Source organism: Schistocerca gregaria, chromosome 7 (assembly GCF_023897955.1).
Source record: "Schistocerca gregaria isolate iqSchGreg1 chromosome 7, iqSchGreg1.2, whole genome shotgun sequence".
NCBI lineage: Eukaryota > Metazoa > Arthropoda > Insecta > Orthoptera > Acrididae > Schistocerca > Schistocerca gregaria.
The window spans coordinates 59,619,579-59,637,269 of record NC_064926.1 but is presented as its reverse complement, the minus strand read 5'-3'; positions in this window follow the sequence as shown (position 1 = coordinate 59,637,269).

Sequence of the window (17,691 nt, the reverse complement as noted above, 5' to 3'; positions counted from 1 at the left end):
ATTGCATACTTATACAATAGACGAAAACTGCGGAGACGATGACGGTATCAGCTTGACAGTACTCCCTATCATAATGAAAAGTCTTTGGAATGAGTTGGAAAGTTGACTTCGCCCCAGATCCGAGAATCCGCCATTACTACCTTCTGTGGTTTCGACTCTTGATGGAGGATCAGCTGCAGTTCGTCCACTGACACAGCATTGTATGTGCCCCCAGCAGCGTCCTAGTCGCCATAAGGTGAAGGGTACACACACCTCATTCTAATTACAACATTCCCTTTCCGTTGGCAATATTAGTACCAGCCTCTGTTTGTACTAGGGAAACGGTACACGGCGAGGTGATCAATAGAGATGCATACGTCCGACACCCACGTGGTTGTAGATTCGAAAACCATAAGACCACTATCCTGCTTCTTTCAGATGATGTCACTCTCGCTGCAGTGGAAGGGCCGGTCGTGGGCTCATCAGGTCTGGTCGTGGAGGTGTAGCTGCAATGGTTAATTGTAAAGGGAAATCTCAACTACTGCCTTTGGCAGTAAAGGACGTGAAATGATTTAAAAAGGGATGCCGTGCAATTTTCAAATCATCATGTAGCGTCGTCACATACTCTGCACTTCCCTCTTCATCGCCACATATTAATATCCCATTCAGCAGCTATAGGCAGATTACACAGAAGTCACTTTTTACGAACACAACGGATTCACAATAACGGACCGACAAGATGCAAATATAAACTCTAAGATTGAGTGTACTTAACGAGAGCAAATCCTGATTTGTTAACCTCTGAGACCACCGACGTAGATTCCACTTTTAACGCAAGAAATTCAAAAATTAATTTAAAGAGCAGGAGGTACAACCAACACGTCTGCTCCTGATGGCCTGCCTTCCGTGATCAACTTGCCATCTCTGACATTCAACCTGCAGCACAAGGCGTCGATCTGCTGCCTTATCTTTCGTCACTCAGCGAGTTAAAAATTTTGTTTGAAAATATATGTTGCTGCGTAGCTCAGCCAGAAATGTTCTCTTATGTGCCTGACGATAAGATAGGTCAACCAGGAGCCACGCTGGAAGTACCACGTCATCTAACACCATCTTTCCTCTCTCTCTTACACCAGGCTGTCACTGTATTGAACAACATTACAAAATAGGAGGTACCCATTGTTTGAACTTGTGGTTGCCTTTTACTTTTTTTCAAAATCATTAATAAAAGGATGTGTTTTCTACTTTTCACCCTTCTGGTATGAGTCAGCACCATCAGTTATCTCCTCTTTTACATATTAAACTAATGTTTTGGTGGGGATTATTAAAACGTGTGTAACTGCACCCTCACGTCGTATTACTAACAATGGGAGCGACGAAAGTTGAGACTGTAGTACAGTAGATAGACAAGCACCGAATCAAAGGGCCTGGTATGTGGCCCCTTTCATACGACCTTGCACAGTACATACCACAACTACTATCAGGGCTGGATACGGGATGGCGAATAATGGTTGGTAGTTGTACTTTGATGAACACATACTTAATTTATTAAGGTAAGCTTCCTGCAGATTATTCCCCACAATCTTCACTACAAGCAGCAGTTTCTTAGTGTAAGTTCTTATTAATACAAAACAAGTATAACCATGAAATGCATGTAAAAACAGTTCAGAAACAACTAGCAATCCCAGTATTGCCGTGGCTTTGCTACACTTAACGAAAGTTTAAAACTAACAGCACAGTTCCAATCAGAGTCGGCCAGCCACTTAATTGCGTTTAAATACTACACGTCCCAAACAACACTTAAATATTAATTCATTAACCACAATTCACTAGAACATAGATGTGTAACAGAAGCAAGAAAGATTGCCATGAAACAAACACAGATTACACTAGATTCCAGGTCTATCTTTATGTAACCCAAAAAAATTTGATTAAACACCAGAATATCACAAATTACAAAACTCGTTTTACCCGCCTTGGCGGAAGAAAAGACATACTAATCTTTTGTATGGGCTCTTCGCCCAGAGAAATCCAGCCGTAGCAGGGTTACGTAAGCACAACAGGACCTAGGCTACGGGTAACACCTCACTCCCCGCCAAGGTGTTGGCGCTTACAGCAGCTTTTGACAAACACATGACAACTGCAACTCTCAGAAAGACACACTAGATACAGGGCAGAATCCTTGCATCAGACATACGTGCACCAGTCTACAATATGTTCTGTCCACGGCAATCACTGCACTTTAAACTGAAACCATTCAAGGACGGTTCACCAACAATAATAATATTACTTAGGTGCAGTTTTCCATCACTTAATACATTTATAACTAAAACTTTACTGCGAAGCCAACATTTAACCAGATCACACGAAGCTCTGGTTTAACTGGCTCTGAGCACTATGGGACTTAACTTTTGCTGTCATCAGTCCCCTAGAACTTAGAACTACTTATACCTAACTAATCTAAGGACATCACATACACCCATGCCCGAGGCAGGATTCGAACCTGTGAACGTCACGGTCGCGCGGTTCCAGACTGTAGCGCCTACTACCGCTCGGCCACACCAGCCGGCAGACGGAACTCATCCACATACTTTTCGATTAACGGCTGTGTGAGTTCCACAATCATCTAGCGAGTGTAAAGCCTCTCAACGCCTTCCTCAGCCACGTACACTAACGGCCAACTTACTTGATGTTTGCACACAGCACAACTCAGCGGCTCAAACAGCTTAATCACATTCCTTCAGGGACCTTTCCCTTGACAGAAATCACGAAACTTGGATCTCCGAGCTGCCCCAAAACACAGACTTGCCAACCAATACAATTGCGCGGTATATCACGCTGATAGAGCCACACCCGGTCGCAGTCGACGCTCCTTTCTCCAGAGACGTCGCACGTCTCTCTGTTTTACTTTTGCAAACTAACGGCCGACTCTTTACGCCTGCCAACCCGGAAGAAAGCCACACGATATGCAATGATCTCATATACCCTCCACAATAGATCGGAACGATATGACGAGCGTATCCTGTGCTGGCGCCAGTCTTCCACGGCTCTGGGCCATTACCAAAAAACAGGTGAGACAGCGACATTTCTGTTAATGAAATTAAACAATTACTTTGCAGGTTTACTTGTCGCTGTATCTTGCCACAGAAATTTGGAAAATTACACTTTCCAGTCACAATGATGTGACCACCTGTCAATAACCACTTTTCGCAGGGAGGACAATTGCCAGACGTGCAGGAAGAGAGTCAGCAAGATTCTGAAGGGTGCCCACAGGGATGTGGAGCCATGCAGGCTCCAGTTCCACAGTCAAGTGTGCTACATTTCTCGGCTGAGGATCCATGGCAAGAAAAGCTCGATCGAGGTACTCTCGCAGATTCTCGATTGGGTTTCAATTCGGGGAGTTAGGTGGTCGGGGGTGCACGCTAAACACATCACAGTGCTGTCTCAATCAAGGATATACACTGCGATCTGTGTGAGATGGGTTGTCCTGGTTGTACATGTCACTGTGCCGTGGAAACATATACTGCGTGTGTGGATAAATATGGTCACCAAGAAAGATGTATACCTCTGTTAATCCACTGTGTCTTCCAGAATGACAAGATGATCCAGAAAATGTCGTCCTGGACCCTCCCAACGATTGATGCAGACATTTCACGCTGCAAGCGCCAACGACCAACTGTCTGATGGGGCATAAAAAGTGACCCGTCTGAGAAGGCCACCAGTTACCAATCAGCGAACGCCCAGTTGCAGTATTGGCGTGCAAATTCGAGCCTACATCGCCGATGAAGAGCAGTGACCATGGGTGCGTGAACCAGATACCTGCCGTGGATGCTGATGCGCAGCAACTTCCGCTCAGGGCTCGTTGAGGATACATTGTTGGTTGACCCTCAGTTCATCTGAGCAGTCAGTTGCTCAAGAATGGCACTTCTATTCGCCTGTAAAGATCTCTGCAGAGGTCGTTCACCCCTGTCATCGATGGCCTGTGGTGCAACACAGTCGCCTCGGCGCCGGGTTTTGACAGCGCCATTTGGCCATGCACGGTACACTTTAATCACGGTGGCATATGAACAGTTTACAGATTTAGCCATTTCGGAAATGCTTTCATTCTTGGCCCGGAAGCCAATGGTTATACTATTCTCGACGTGAGATAAATCTCTCTGTTTCTGCTTTATGACAACACCTGCATTATGAGATTTTCACTCTACAGCGCAGTGTGCGCTGATATGAAACTTCCTGGCAAAATAAACTGTGTGCTGGACCGAGACTCGAACTCGGGACCTCTGCCTTACGCGGGCATGTGCTCTACCATCTGAGCTACCCAAGCACGACTCACGACTCGTTCTCACAGACTCAATTCTGCCAGTACCTCGTCTCCTACATTCCAAACTTCACAGAAGCTCTTCTGCAAAGGTCCCGAGTTCGAGTCTCGGTCCGGCACACAGTTTTAATTTGCCAGGAAGTTTCATATCAGCGCACACTCCGCTGCAGAGTGAAAATCTTATTCTGGAAACATCCCCCGGGCTGTGGTTAAGCCATGTCTCGCAATATCCTTTTAACACCTGCATTGTTTCCCGCGTCCCTCCGATTCTCGCTTCATTTAACCTCCAAAGCTAGTGCTGCCGCCTGCTGCCTGCGAGTGGTTATTGCACGTTGACGTCGAACAAATGTGGTGCTCGCATTAATTGTACTGCACCGTTTAATAAGACTATATTACTCCTGGTAAATTATATCAAAGGGAACGCAGTAACTGACTTTCATGAGGCACTGTTTAACAACTGTATAGCAGCAGCATCAATAAAGATAGACGAGAGGGAGAGGATAATTAGGTGTTAATATCACGTTGACCATGAAATCATTACAGATGCAAAAAAGTATGACAGGGCTGAGACTGGGAAGAAAATCCAGCATGTCCTTCCCGGACGGACCGTCTACTTGTTTATTTTAATGTTTGAGAAAATCAATGAAATCGTTTAATGTTCCAAGGTGGATTTAGCAGCGCTCTTGCGAATTCGAGTCCAGTGGAAACAGGAGCCGTATGAAACGTATGGTAAGTGGGGCTGTTAATGTTAACGCACACCTCCGCCGCAATTAGTAGCATGAATTTTGCCTGCCCGTTTCGGGATAAAATGCTCTGAGTCTGAAACGATCTTGCTCTGAAATATGCTTGAGTACACGCGCTGTTAAAAACGATGATTATAGAAATGAATTTAATCGGAAAAGCAATCGGACTTTCTTTACAAAATTCTGCAGGTTCTATTTCGGAAATATTAAAAACATGACAATGGCGCACAATGGCGTTCACCAATGACTTTGCTAAAATTACGAATCGATAGCATTTATGAAAGACAGACACATTTACATTTAATCAAAAATGATTGCACTGGTGGGGAGGGAAATTTAAATCGGTAACACGATACAGCCGGCTGCTGTGACCGAGCGGTTCTAGGTGCTTCAGTCTGAACCACGCTGCTGCTACGGTCGCAGGTTCGAATCCTGCCTCAGGCATGGATGTGTGTGATAGGTTAGTTAGGTTTAAGTAGTTCTAACTCTTAGTGGACTGATCACCTCAGATGTTTAGTCCCATAGTGCTTAGAGCCATTTAAACCACTCTGTACACGATAAACAATTAAATCAACTCTATCTTTATTTCAATAATATTAATCACAAGAAGGATGACAGCCGGCCGCGGTGGTCTCGCGGTTCTAGGCGCGCAGTCCGGAACCGTGCGACTGCTACGGTCGCAGGTTCGAATCCTGCCTCGGGCATGGATGTGTGTGATGTCCTTAGGTTAGTTAGGTTTAAGTAGTTCTAAGTTCTAGGGGACTAATGACCACAGCAGTTGAGTCCCATAGTGCTCAGAGCCATTTGAACCATTTTTTGATGACACCTAAGATAGTACAAGAATCTAATTAGCTTCACAGTAAGAGAGAGCTCATCATTGATAATATTACCGCTTATACTCCTGGAAATGGAAAAAGAACACATTGACACCGGTGTGTCAGACCCACCATACTTGCTCCGGACACTGCGAGAGGGCTGTACAAGCAATGATCACACGCACGGCACAGCGGACACACCAGGAACCGCGGTGTTGGCCGTCGAATGGCGCTAGCTGCGCAGCATTTGGGCACCGCCGCCGTCAGTGTCAGCCAGTTTGCCGTGGCATACGGAGCTCCATCGCACTCTTTAACACTGGTAGCATGCCGCGACAGCGTGGACGTGAACCGTATGTGCAGTTGACGGACTTTGAGCGAGGGCGTATAGTGGGCATGCGGGAGGCCGGGTGGACGTACCGCCGAATTGCTCAACACGTGGGGCGTGAGGTCTCCACAGAACATTGATGTTGCGCCAGTGGTCGGCGGAAGGTGCACATGCCCGTCGACCTGGGACCGGACCGCAGCGACGCACGGATGCACGCCAAGACCATAGGATCCTACGCAGTGCCGTAGGGGACCACACCGCCACTTCCCAGCAAATTAGGGACACTGTTGCTCCTGGGATATCGGCGAGGACCATTCGCAACCGTCTCCATGAAGCTGGGCTACGGTCCCGCACACCGTTAGGCCGTCTTCCGCTCACGCCCCAACATCGTGCAGCCCGCCTCCAGTGGTGTCGCGACAGGCGTGAATGGAGGGACGAATGGAGACGTGTCGTCTTCAGCGATAAAAGTCGCTTCTGCCTTGGTGCCAATGATGGTCGTATGCGTGTTTGGCGCCGTGCAGGTGAGCGCCACAATCAGGACTGCATACGACCGAGGCACATAGGGCCAACACCCGGCATCATGGTGTGGGGAGCGATCTCCTACACTGGCCGTACACCTCTGGTGATCGTCGAGGGGACACTGAATAGTGCACGGTACATCCAAACCGTCATCGAACCCATCGTTCTATCATTCCTAGACCGGCAAGGGAACTTGCTGTTCCAACAGGACAATGCACGTCCGCATGTATCCCGTGCCACCCAACGTGCTCTAGAAGGTGTAAGTCAACTACCCTGGCCAGCAAGATCTCCGGATCTGTCCCCCATTGAGCATGTTTGGGACTGGCTGAAGCGTCGTCTCACGCGGTCTGCACGTCCAGCACGAACGCTGGTCCAACTGAGGCGCCAGGTGAAAATGGCATGGCAAGCCGTTCCACAGGACTACATCCAGCATCTCTACGATCGTCTCCATGGGAGAATAGCAGCCTGCATTGCTGCGAAAGGTGGATATACACTGTACTAGTGCCGACATTGTGCATGCTCTGTTGCCTGTGTCTATGTGCCTGTGGTTCTGTCAGTGTGATCATGTGATCTATCTGACCCCAGGAATGTGTCAATAAAGTTTCCCCTTCCTGGGACAATGAATTCACGGTGTTCTTATTTCAATTTCCAGGAGTGTATTTGTGTAGACACATTCGGTGGTATACAGGGCGTTTCCGTATATATATATATATATATATATATATATATATATATATATATATATCAATGCGTCTGTTCGGGATGCTTGTGGCCCTCACGTCTTGTAGGACCTTCTCAGACGTATAATTTACAGCACTGCCATTGCATATTGGCCACGGCCATCTAGGTTAAGTAACAGGTATATACAGATGTGGTAACGACACAACACGTTAAGAGTTTAGTCATGTTTCAGAAAATTATTAACGACGAAGATTGTGGGGAAGTTCACACTAATTAACAGAAATACGCACGTGGTGACGCATCACCATATCTTTGTTGGACTCTTTTTTTTCTGATTCATTATTTGTCTTATGGCTTAGATGCGGCCTGACACAAATTCCTATCCAGTGTCAACCTTTTCTTCTCAGAGTAGCAATTGCAACCTACGTCCTCTGGTATTTGCTGGATGTATTCCAATCTCTGTCTTTCTCTGTAACTTTACTCCCTACAGCTCCCTCTAGTGCCGTGGAAGTTAATCATTGATGTCTTAACATAGGTCCTACCGTCCTGTCGCTTCTTCTTAGTGTTTTCCGTATAATCCTTTCCTCCCACATTCTTCCGAGAACTTCCTCATTTCTTACGTTATCAGTCCACCTAATTTTCAATATTCTTCTATCGCACCAAGTCTCAAATATTTCTATTCTATTCTGTCCCCGTTTTCTCACAGTCCATGTTTCTCTACCATACAATGCTGTGCTCCCAATATACATTCTCAGAAATTTTTTCCTCAAATTAAGGCTTATATTTGATACCGGTGGACTGCTCTTGGCCAGCAATGTCCCTTTTGCCGGTGCTAGTCTGCTTTTTATGTCCTGCATGCTCTGTCTGTCATGGGTTGCTTTTCTAACTAGGTCGCAGAATTCCCTAACTTCTCCTACTTCGTGATTCCCAATTCTGATGTTAAGTTTCTCATTTCTACTACTTTTCTCTACTTTCATCTTTCTTCGATTTACTCCCAATTCATATTCTGTATTCACTGCAAAGTTCATTCCATTCAACTGCTACTGTAATTCTTCTTCCCTTTCACTGAGGATAGCAATGTCATCAGCGATTCTTATCACTGATATCCCACTCTTGAACCTTTCTTTTATACGCCCACTGGTCCTTCGATGTATAGCTTGAAAAGCGGGGATGAAAGTCTGCATCCCTGCCTTGCACCCTTTTTAATCTCAGCACTTTGTTCTTGGTCTCCCACTTCTGTTGTCCGATCTTGGTTCTTATATATTCTCCTTCCATGTATAGCTTGAACAGCAGGGATGAAAGTCTGCATCCCTGCCTTGCACCCTTTTTATTCTCAGCACTTTGTTCTTGCTCTCCCACTTCTATTGTTCCATCTTGGTTCTTATATATTCTGTATACTGTTCGCCATTCTCTATAGTTTATCCCTGTACTTCTCAGAATTTCGAACATCTTGCACCGTTTTACATTGAGAAGCTCTTTCCCCAGTCCGACAAATCCTGTCTCGATTTTCAGTCTTGCTTCCGTTACAACCGTAAAGTCAGAACTGCCTCCCGCCATGTCACGGACTCCACAGCCTCTCCCACTGAGGTTCGAGTCCTCCCTCGGACATAGGTGTGTGTGTGTGTGTGTGTGTGTGTGTGTGTGTGTGTAGTTCTTAGCGTAAGTTAGTTTTAAGGTAGTTTAAGTAGCGTGTAAGTCTAGGGACCGATTACCTCAGCAGTTCGGTACCTTAGTAATTCATAAACATTTGAACGTTTTTTGAACTGCCTCTCTGGTGTCTTTAGTTTTCCTAAAGCTATTGCTGTTGTTGTGGTCTTCAGTCCAAATACTAGTTTAATGCAGCTCTACAAGCTATTCTATCCTGTGCAGTCCTCTCATCTCCGAGTAGCTACTACAACCTACATCCTTATGAATCTGCATAGTGTATTCATCTCTTGGTCTCCCCCTTCGATTTTGCCCCTCCATTCTTCCATCCAATACTAAACCGGTGATCCCTTGATGCCTCAAAACGTGTCCTATCAACCGATGCGTTCTTCTAGTCAAGTTGTGCCACAAATTCATCTCCCCAATTCTATTCAACACCCATCTAATGTTTAGCATTCTTTTGTAGCACCACATTTCAAATCTTCTATTCCCTTCTTGTCTAAACTGTTTTATCGTTCATGTTTCAGTTCGGTACGTGGCTACACTCCATACAAATACTTTTAGAAAAGACGCTTCAACCTTTACTGGATGTTAACAAATTTCTCTTCTTCAGAAATGCTTTCCTTGCCGTCATCAGTCTACATTTCATACCACTCTACTTCGACTACAATCAGTTATTTTGCTGCCCAAACGACAAAGCTCATCTATTACTTTAAGTGTCTCATTTCCTAATCTAATTTCGTCGGCGTCACCTGATTTAATTCGACTAAATTCCATTTACTTCAACATTTTTGGACATCCTTCTTTCGTCGATCAGCTGAAACGTTTCTTCTGTTACCCATGGTTTCCTCGCAGATAGCCTTATTGTACCTACGATTTTCTCTCCATCTTCTGTGGTTGCTCTTTTTAGAGATGTCCATTCCTCTGTAACTGGACTGCCTATCGATGGTGATGATGACGTTTGGGGCCCTCAACTGCGCCGTCATCAGCGCCCGTACAAACTCCCACTTTTTACACACTCCAATTTTGACACTGTCACGAATGATGATATTGATGATGGTGATGATGATGAAATGATGAGGACAACACAAACACCGAGTCCCCAGGCAGAGAAAATCCCCAACCCAGCCGCGAATCGAACTTGGGACCCCGTGATCCAGAGGCAGCAACGCTAGCCACTAGAACACGACCTGCGGACCTGCGTATCGAGATATCCATTATCGTAGTACCTGTAGCCTCAGAGAAATTCAAGCGTACCTATTTATTCCTTAGTACCTCCGTATCCCGCTTCTTAGGAGACTGATTCTTTCTAACTAGTCTTTTAAACTTCAGCATACTCTTCATCATCGTCAAGCTGTGATCTGAGTCTATGACTGCCCCTGTAGATGCCTCAGAATCCAATACCTGATTTCAGAACCTCTGCCTGACCAAGATACCATGTAATTGAAATCTTTCTGTATCTCCCAGCTTTTTCCAAGTATACTTCCTTTTCTCGTCCTTTCTGAGCACAGTATTCTGTATTACCATCTGAAATTTATTGTAGAATTCACTTAGTCTGTCTCCTCTCTCATTCCTACGATAAAGCCCATATTCTGCCGGAACCATTTCTTCTACATCCTCTCGTACTATCGCATTTCAATCTCCCATGACTGTTAGATTTTCATCTCCCTTTACGTACTGAATTACCAGTTCAATATCCTCATATACTTTCTATGTTTCTTCGTCTTCTGCTGGCGTCGTTGGTATCTATACCTGAACCGTTGTTGTCGGTGTTGGTTTACTCTCGATTCCGATGAGAACAACCCTGTCACTGAGCTGTTCACAGTAACTGACTCTCTGTCATACCTGCTTATTAATAACGAATGCTACTCCCGCTATATCATTTTTGCTGCTGTTTATATTACCCTATACTCATCTGACCAGAATCCTTGTCTTCTTTCCATTTCACCTCACTGACGCCCACTATTTCTAGACTAAGCCTTAGCGTTGCCTTTTTAAGGTATTCTAGCTTCCCTGACATGTTCAAACTTTTGACATACTCTCATAGAATCTTATTATTTCGGGGTTATTCAATCTATTTTTCGTGGTCACTTCCCCCTTTGCGTTTCCGTCCCAGAAATCCGAATCGGTGACTGATCTGGGATCTTTTGCCAATGGAGACATAATCGTAACACTTGTTCATTTACAGGCCACATATCTATCGATACATGTTATGTGTCTTTAACGCAGTGATTTCCATTGCCTGGACCTCTGTTCGCACCTCCCCCCTCTTTGACAAGGCAGTCATTGCTGATGATTCTTATTCAAGTGAGGAGTGGCGGAGTTCGAACTAGGACCGAGGACGTTCTGATTACTAATCAAAGACGCTAGCTTTTCTTTTTTTTTTAATTTTTAATTTTTTTAGTGCTGCACTGAAGCTCGAAGCCAGTTCTTATGCCATTTGTGGGCAAGAGCTCTAACATATTTTTTAAATTTTTTACCCATTTTCTTATTAGTTTTCCCCCTTACCTACTTTATATATAAGATGACGTTCGCTAAATGAAAACGATTGTAGCCTAGTGAAGGCTTAAAGTTTGTCTTCTCGAAGAATTGGATTACATTGATTCCAAAATAATGTTCCGTGCGTCGTTTTACTATTTCGTCTTCTCATAACTTGGAGTGCGCCACTCGCCTGCCGGAGCACCCTTGAATTTGCATCATCGTTGCTCCAGATAATGACGGAGGGACTTTTATGTTTTTTTTTTAAGAATTAAGCTCGAATGGTACTACACCAATTAACCAGAAATGGTGTTTTCAGGCATGCCTGTTGCCTCAGAGCTGCAACGTTCCTCTACATTTCTCCAAAAACATAGCATATTCTAAAGGCACTAACAGTGCCCCATGCGCTCATAAGTGAACAAACTTTCTAAAAATTTAAACGTGGATGTCATGTGAACATAAAGAACATTGAGGATACGTATCTTCCTTTTGGGATAAGATGGCATTTCTAAAATCTGTAGTGCGAGAGGGCAATAAGATACGACTACATATGTACTATGCTTTGTCACATCAAGTTCAAAATTTGTTGCTGGTAAATTTTTGTGTACTCTTGCGTGATGTCTTATTGAAATTCGAATAGAGACTCGCTCTTTCTTGCCAAGCATAACTGAACATACTTGCCCATTAACCAATAGTTTGAATGTCGTTTCTGATTTGGACAAGAGCATCTTGTTGGAGCGGCTGGTGATGACACGTTTATGACGTTTACATTCCCATACATCGTTAGCGGCGCCGCAAGTAAAACGGTGAAATAGAACATCAGTCTGCTGACAGTCCAAACATTAGTCGGTATTAAAAGCCGATCCTGACCATACGCTCACTTGTGCTTATGGTGCTGTATAAAGCGCAATACTACGTAGCTCTTACGTGTGACGGTAAGATTTTCACATGAATGTTTTGTCTAACTCTACTACAAGTGATTTCGGGAAGTTCTTCACTAATTTACTTATACAGTTATCTTCCGTCAGCACTTTATAAACTTCCTTACCCTTTGTCTGATGTAGCTGTTGTCAATAATATCCGTTTTAATACGTGGAAACATATAGTTAATATGGCCAACCATAACTGGCACCCTGTTATCTGGAGGAGACACTGCATTCACAAACCAAGCTGTGAGATTTCCATCACCTGCTGCTACGGCCTTTGCCGTCCTACATATCAAAAGAGCTCTACATTTATGTCTAACGTTGGCAAGACATAAACCACCTTTTCTTTCATGTAGAGTCATGGTTTGATGATAAGCAACCCTAAGGACTCGGCGTCTCCATATAAACCACGCTAGAGCAGATTCGTTTCCCTGTTCTTGGTGGCAAAGGGAAGTAGTAAACCTTAGGAAGTATGGCGAAATGTATCAGCATAATTTTTTGTATCATATCTAGAGAAAGGGTGGAGTTCTCTCTTAATACCGCTCGGAGACTGTTCAGCTTCATTTTCCAGTTCTACGCCGCTGCCTAGATGGTATATTTGCCAAACCGTATCCCCAGATGCCTGGTGTTACCTGCTTCTTCAACTGGTCCTGTTTCAAAGAATCCTGTCCCTCTGTATAACACTAGATTTACCTACATTAATTTTATCTCCAGAAAAAGAACTATATGTTTGAATCACTTCCTGTATCTTCATAACTTAGAAGATGCAACAAGTCCACTAAAGAGACAGCTTTCACTACACTCGTTTTCTAACAGAGGATATTCTTATTGCTCCGCGGTGTGAGATCCTTACCAAGTGGGATTGACGGGGGACATCAAAAGGGTGCAAAAAAGGGCAGCTTGTTTTGTATTATCACGTAATAGGGGAGAGAGTGTGGCAGATATGATTCGCGAGTTGGGATGGAAGTCATTAAAGCAAAGACGTTTTTCGTCGCTGCAAGATGTATTTACGAAATTTCAGTCAACAGCTTTCTCTTCCAATTGCGAAAATATTTTGTTGAACCCAACCTACATAGGTAGGAATGATCATCAAAATAAAATAAGAGAAAGTTTTATGTGTTCGTTTTTCCCGCGCGCTGCTCGGCAGTGGAACGGTAGAGAGATAGTATGATTGTTGTTCAATGAACCCTCTGCCAAGCACTTAAATGTGAATTGCACAGTAATCATGTAGATGTAGATAACGTCGGCTGGATCAGTCACGTACACGACCAGGTCATCAGCGCAACATCTTCATACATATTTGTTACATCCAATTTCAGTTCCAGGGAGCTTGACAAATACTGATCGTAGAAGAGGCTTGATTTATAACGCAGCAGCAGCATCGAAAGGGGCAACCTTGTCGTATCGACGATAGGACAGTAGGACAGGAATTCTTGCAGTGCATTGTCGATTGACAAGAATTCTTGAAGTTACATGCGTGTATAGCCTCCTGACGGTATTGACAAAAACTGGCTTAGTTCTCATTTTCAACGTGACACGTAGCAGGCAGTTGCGAAGGACCCTGTCAATGACAGGACGCCGTCTAACGACATGATGGCCACTCTGCCAAGGCGACAGCCGTAACGTCCCGTCATTCCTCCAGGTCTTGCTGTATTGTCTTCCTCGGGACGGAATACATCTGATATTGAGCGATTAGGCGAAGCAATACCCTAGCGACTAGCTTGTCGTCAGCGTTTAGGAGTGACATAGGACGCATCGTTTGCAAATCATTAGTAGATCCACTTTTAGGAACCAACACTATGAGTCCTTCTAAAAACTCACAGGGAATGGTGGACGACGTGCGTATTTTGTGGACCACTGCAGTCAACACACCAACGATTAAGCTCCAGTACTTTAAGCAAAACTCTACTGATAACCCATCGGGTCCTGCAATTTGTTCCTCGGGGTTCCTTTCAACGGTTCGTACAGTTCTTCTACAGTGACAGGAGCTTCCAATTCTGCGTTTTCTGCATCCGTCCCGGTCGGGTTAATGAAACTGAAAAAGATCTCACAAATGTCGTTGTCGTCAGTGTCCCCTTCAGCATACAATCTCGTGAAATAATCATGGGAAAACTTTTAAATATCCTGTTAGTGGACAGTCTTCCATCACCATTTCGGTGAGAACTTAGGTGCAGACGGCGTCCTCTTTTGAATTCGGCCAGAAGGTGTAAAAGCGCGGTTTTATGATACATAATGTCGCTGTTGTCTCTCGACCTTATTTTAACTCTCTCTCTTCGCTGGCGTTCCAGAGCGGTTATTTTGGCCTTGACCCTTTTTATTGCCTTGAGATGACGTGGTACATTGGCGGTATCTGCGTGCAGTTCCCTTCGGTACAGGAAGTAGCATTCTAGTGTGTCTTTCCTACCGTTTCTTTACAAAAGCGTAACTTTTGAGTGAAGAACGTGTTTTAGATTTTGCATGCATTATTCTCCATTCCATTTTAGCTCTGTAGCCCCATATATTCCTTACTCACATTTCCCAATCTCGCATTAAGTCTTGCTCAAACCCTGTGCCCATCAGGTGCGAGATATTGTATTTCCAGACCACCTACCCCTGAATGTCCTCAGCCTGGGCATGTTAATCTTATCTGCAGCTGCCAAATGGTCGGAAAAACTGAATGGAGATGTTTCGATGCTGAGAGCACTATTTTTCAGGCGACTAGGTTCGATCTATCCTACTCATGGACTGGCTAGTAGGATAAGTGGACTCTGGTTTCCCTCTTGGCTGGCTGTGCCCGATGCCGATGAGGTGCAATCATTTCAATAAGTCTCCCACTTTCAGGAACATTTTGGGATTGCGCGTGTGGTCGGCGGAGGAAAGAACACAGTAGAAATCACCAGCATGGATGGTGTTCGCATCCGCGGGACTGATTAACTCAACAATGCTTTCCTGAAAGAAGGTAGATCTATCCAGTCTGGCTTGCGAAAAAGGGCGGAGCGTACACGGTAGATTCAGCGTCTGCTGCTTGTGATGCGGGGCTTGTGTTTACCGGGGTCCTTTGAAACGTTGTTGCATTAATTTGTGCTGAAAGCGGTGCTGATAGACAATAAAAGCGGGTTAAAAGCTGTGAACTGTCTGGGGAAGTTAATCTTGTATTACTGAGCAACTGTTTCACCGGGTATCCAGTCTAGCTTACCAAATTCCCAACCAGACTAACATTAATTATAATCTTTTAATAGTCACACGACAACTGGTGATATATATATATATATATATATATATATATATATATATATATATATAAGATAATTTAAATAAAAAGAAATAAATCAGTTTATATTTGGAAATTTATTTTAACATTGATCATTGAAATTTCAGCATATTAAACTTGATTCATAACTAAACTGGTGCCTTAATTAGGATTGTGAAAATGTGTGGGTAATCTTACGGAACACATCAAATATGGAGTCAAGATTGGGAGACTGCATACAACACTGCATCCATAAAATAACACACGAAGAACGTTGAAACATATGCAAGAGAAAATTAACCACTATCAACCGATTCAATTTTCACCCAAAGAAGTTACGTTCGTAGCGCAATCCTGTCCGTCATGTAATTACCACACACTGGTATACTAAATTCATACTAACTCTCTGTGAAATATTCCCGAAAAGAATAGCTGAGGGCTACTTTGATGATTACACCACATGCTTCACGTGGTCAACTTGGTTTACACAAAGAGTGTAACTCCACAATAATTTTGATAATTAAAATAAATTAGATCGAAAAGCAATTTACAAAAGAAAAACCTCGAACTGGTTACTAACCCCTTACTATTAACCTGATGGGTCAAACAATTGTATAAGCACGTGGTACTGGTCTCACAAAGTACACCCCACGTGGGTTGAACATAAAGAAAAGTTGCTATATTGAAAAATATTGTCAAGATGAGACATTATAATCTCACACACATTCGCATTTAAGATTGATGATCTTAGTTAGAGTTACTGATCAACACGTGGTTCCGCTTTACTCACAAAGTAGTGACAAAGCAACTACCGGAATATATCCTGAACTTCACACTCGAATTACACTGCGTTGCAATTTAAGATAGCATTAGATATTTTAGAGCTAATGCTTAAATAAAGGTGATTAAATTTTCAGTTAAGCTAATCTTAAGAAATTCATTTTCCTACGGACTTAGCAGACACGCGCTTAGCCGGAGATCTTACCACTTCACACACTCGCCGCGGACAGACTGACATGGGGTCCTGCCGCGCGTGCTTAACCGATACAAAACGGAAGTGACCAGAGAGGCAGCTTCCTATACCAACATGACAAGGGTCGGACAGGACAATACTAATGATAGAAACCTCTTTTCTTTTAGAAAGCGTAACTACCTGTTCCGACGTTGGTCCTACTGTTCTCTAGCAGACAGGCTTGTCTGCTACCATCACGCATGCAACTAGAAATACATTTGCTCATTCATTCTTTCACACAGAAGGGAAGGGGGATGACAGTATCTTATCATATACAGTATATAAAAGAGAGAGGATGTAGGTTCCGTATGAGACTGCGTGACATGAATTACATATAAACTGTGTTTTAAAGTGTAGCAGTGTGACAGATCGTTCTTGTTTATGTGTAAAAGTAACACGTTTCACTGCTCAGTCTCCTCCCAGATAGTCAGAAACGCCACAGTAAATTTAGAAGAGGAATTTATGCCGTAAATGACAACAGATTTAAGAAATTAACATGAAAGGAATCCAACAGTGACCTTTCACCTTCTCCTCCGATTCTTCGTGCCTTATCTTCAGGTGTTCGCCATTGCATGGTTTTGAATACCTGCTTCCTTATCCTCCCCCAATGACTCTTAATGAGGCCGGCCGGAGTGGCCGAGCGGTTCTAGGCGCTACAGTCTGGAACCGCGCGACCGCTACGGTCGCAGGTTCGAATCCTGCCTCGGGCATGGATGTGTGTGATGTACTTAGGTTTGTTACATTTAAGTAGTTCTAACTTCTAGTGGACTGATGGCCGCAGAAGTTAAGTCCCATAGTGCTCAGTGTTTGACTCTTAATGGTTGGCTTTCCGTGTTCCTTTTCTCCCCTTCAGTGCGTTCGTCGGTTGTTCGTGTTTGCTGCAACTTTCTCAAAAATTATGGTGTTTTGAATTCCTCTAATTTTCATGTTCGTCGGTCTGACAGTTCTCTCGTCCGTGATTTTTTCGACGTTTACTAATGTTCTTCCCGGCTATCCCTTGGCATGTCATGTAATTTCTGTCGTAC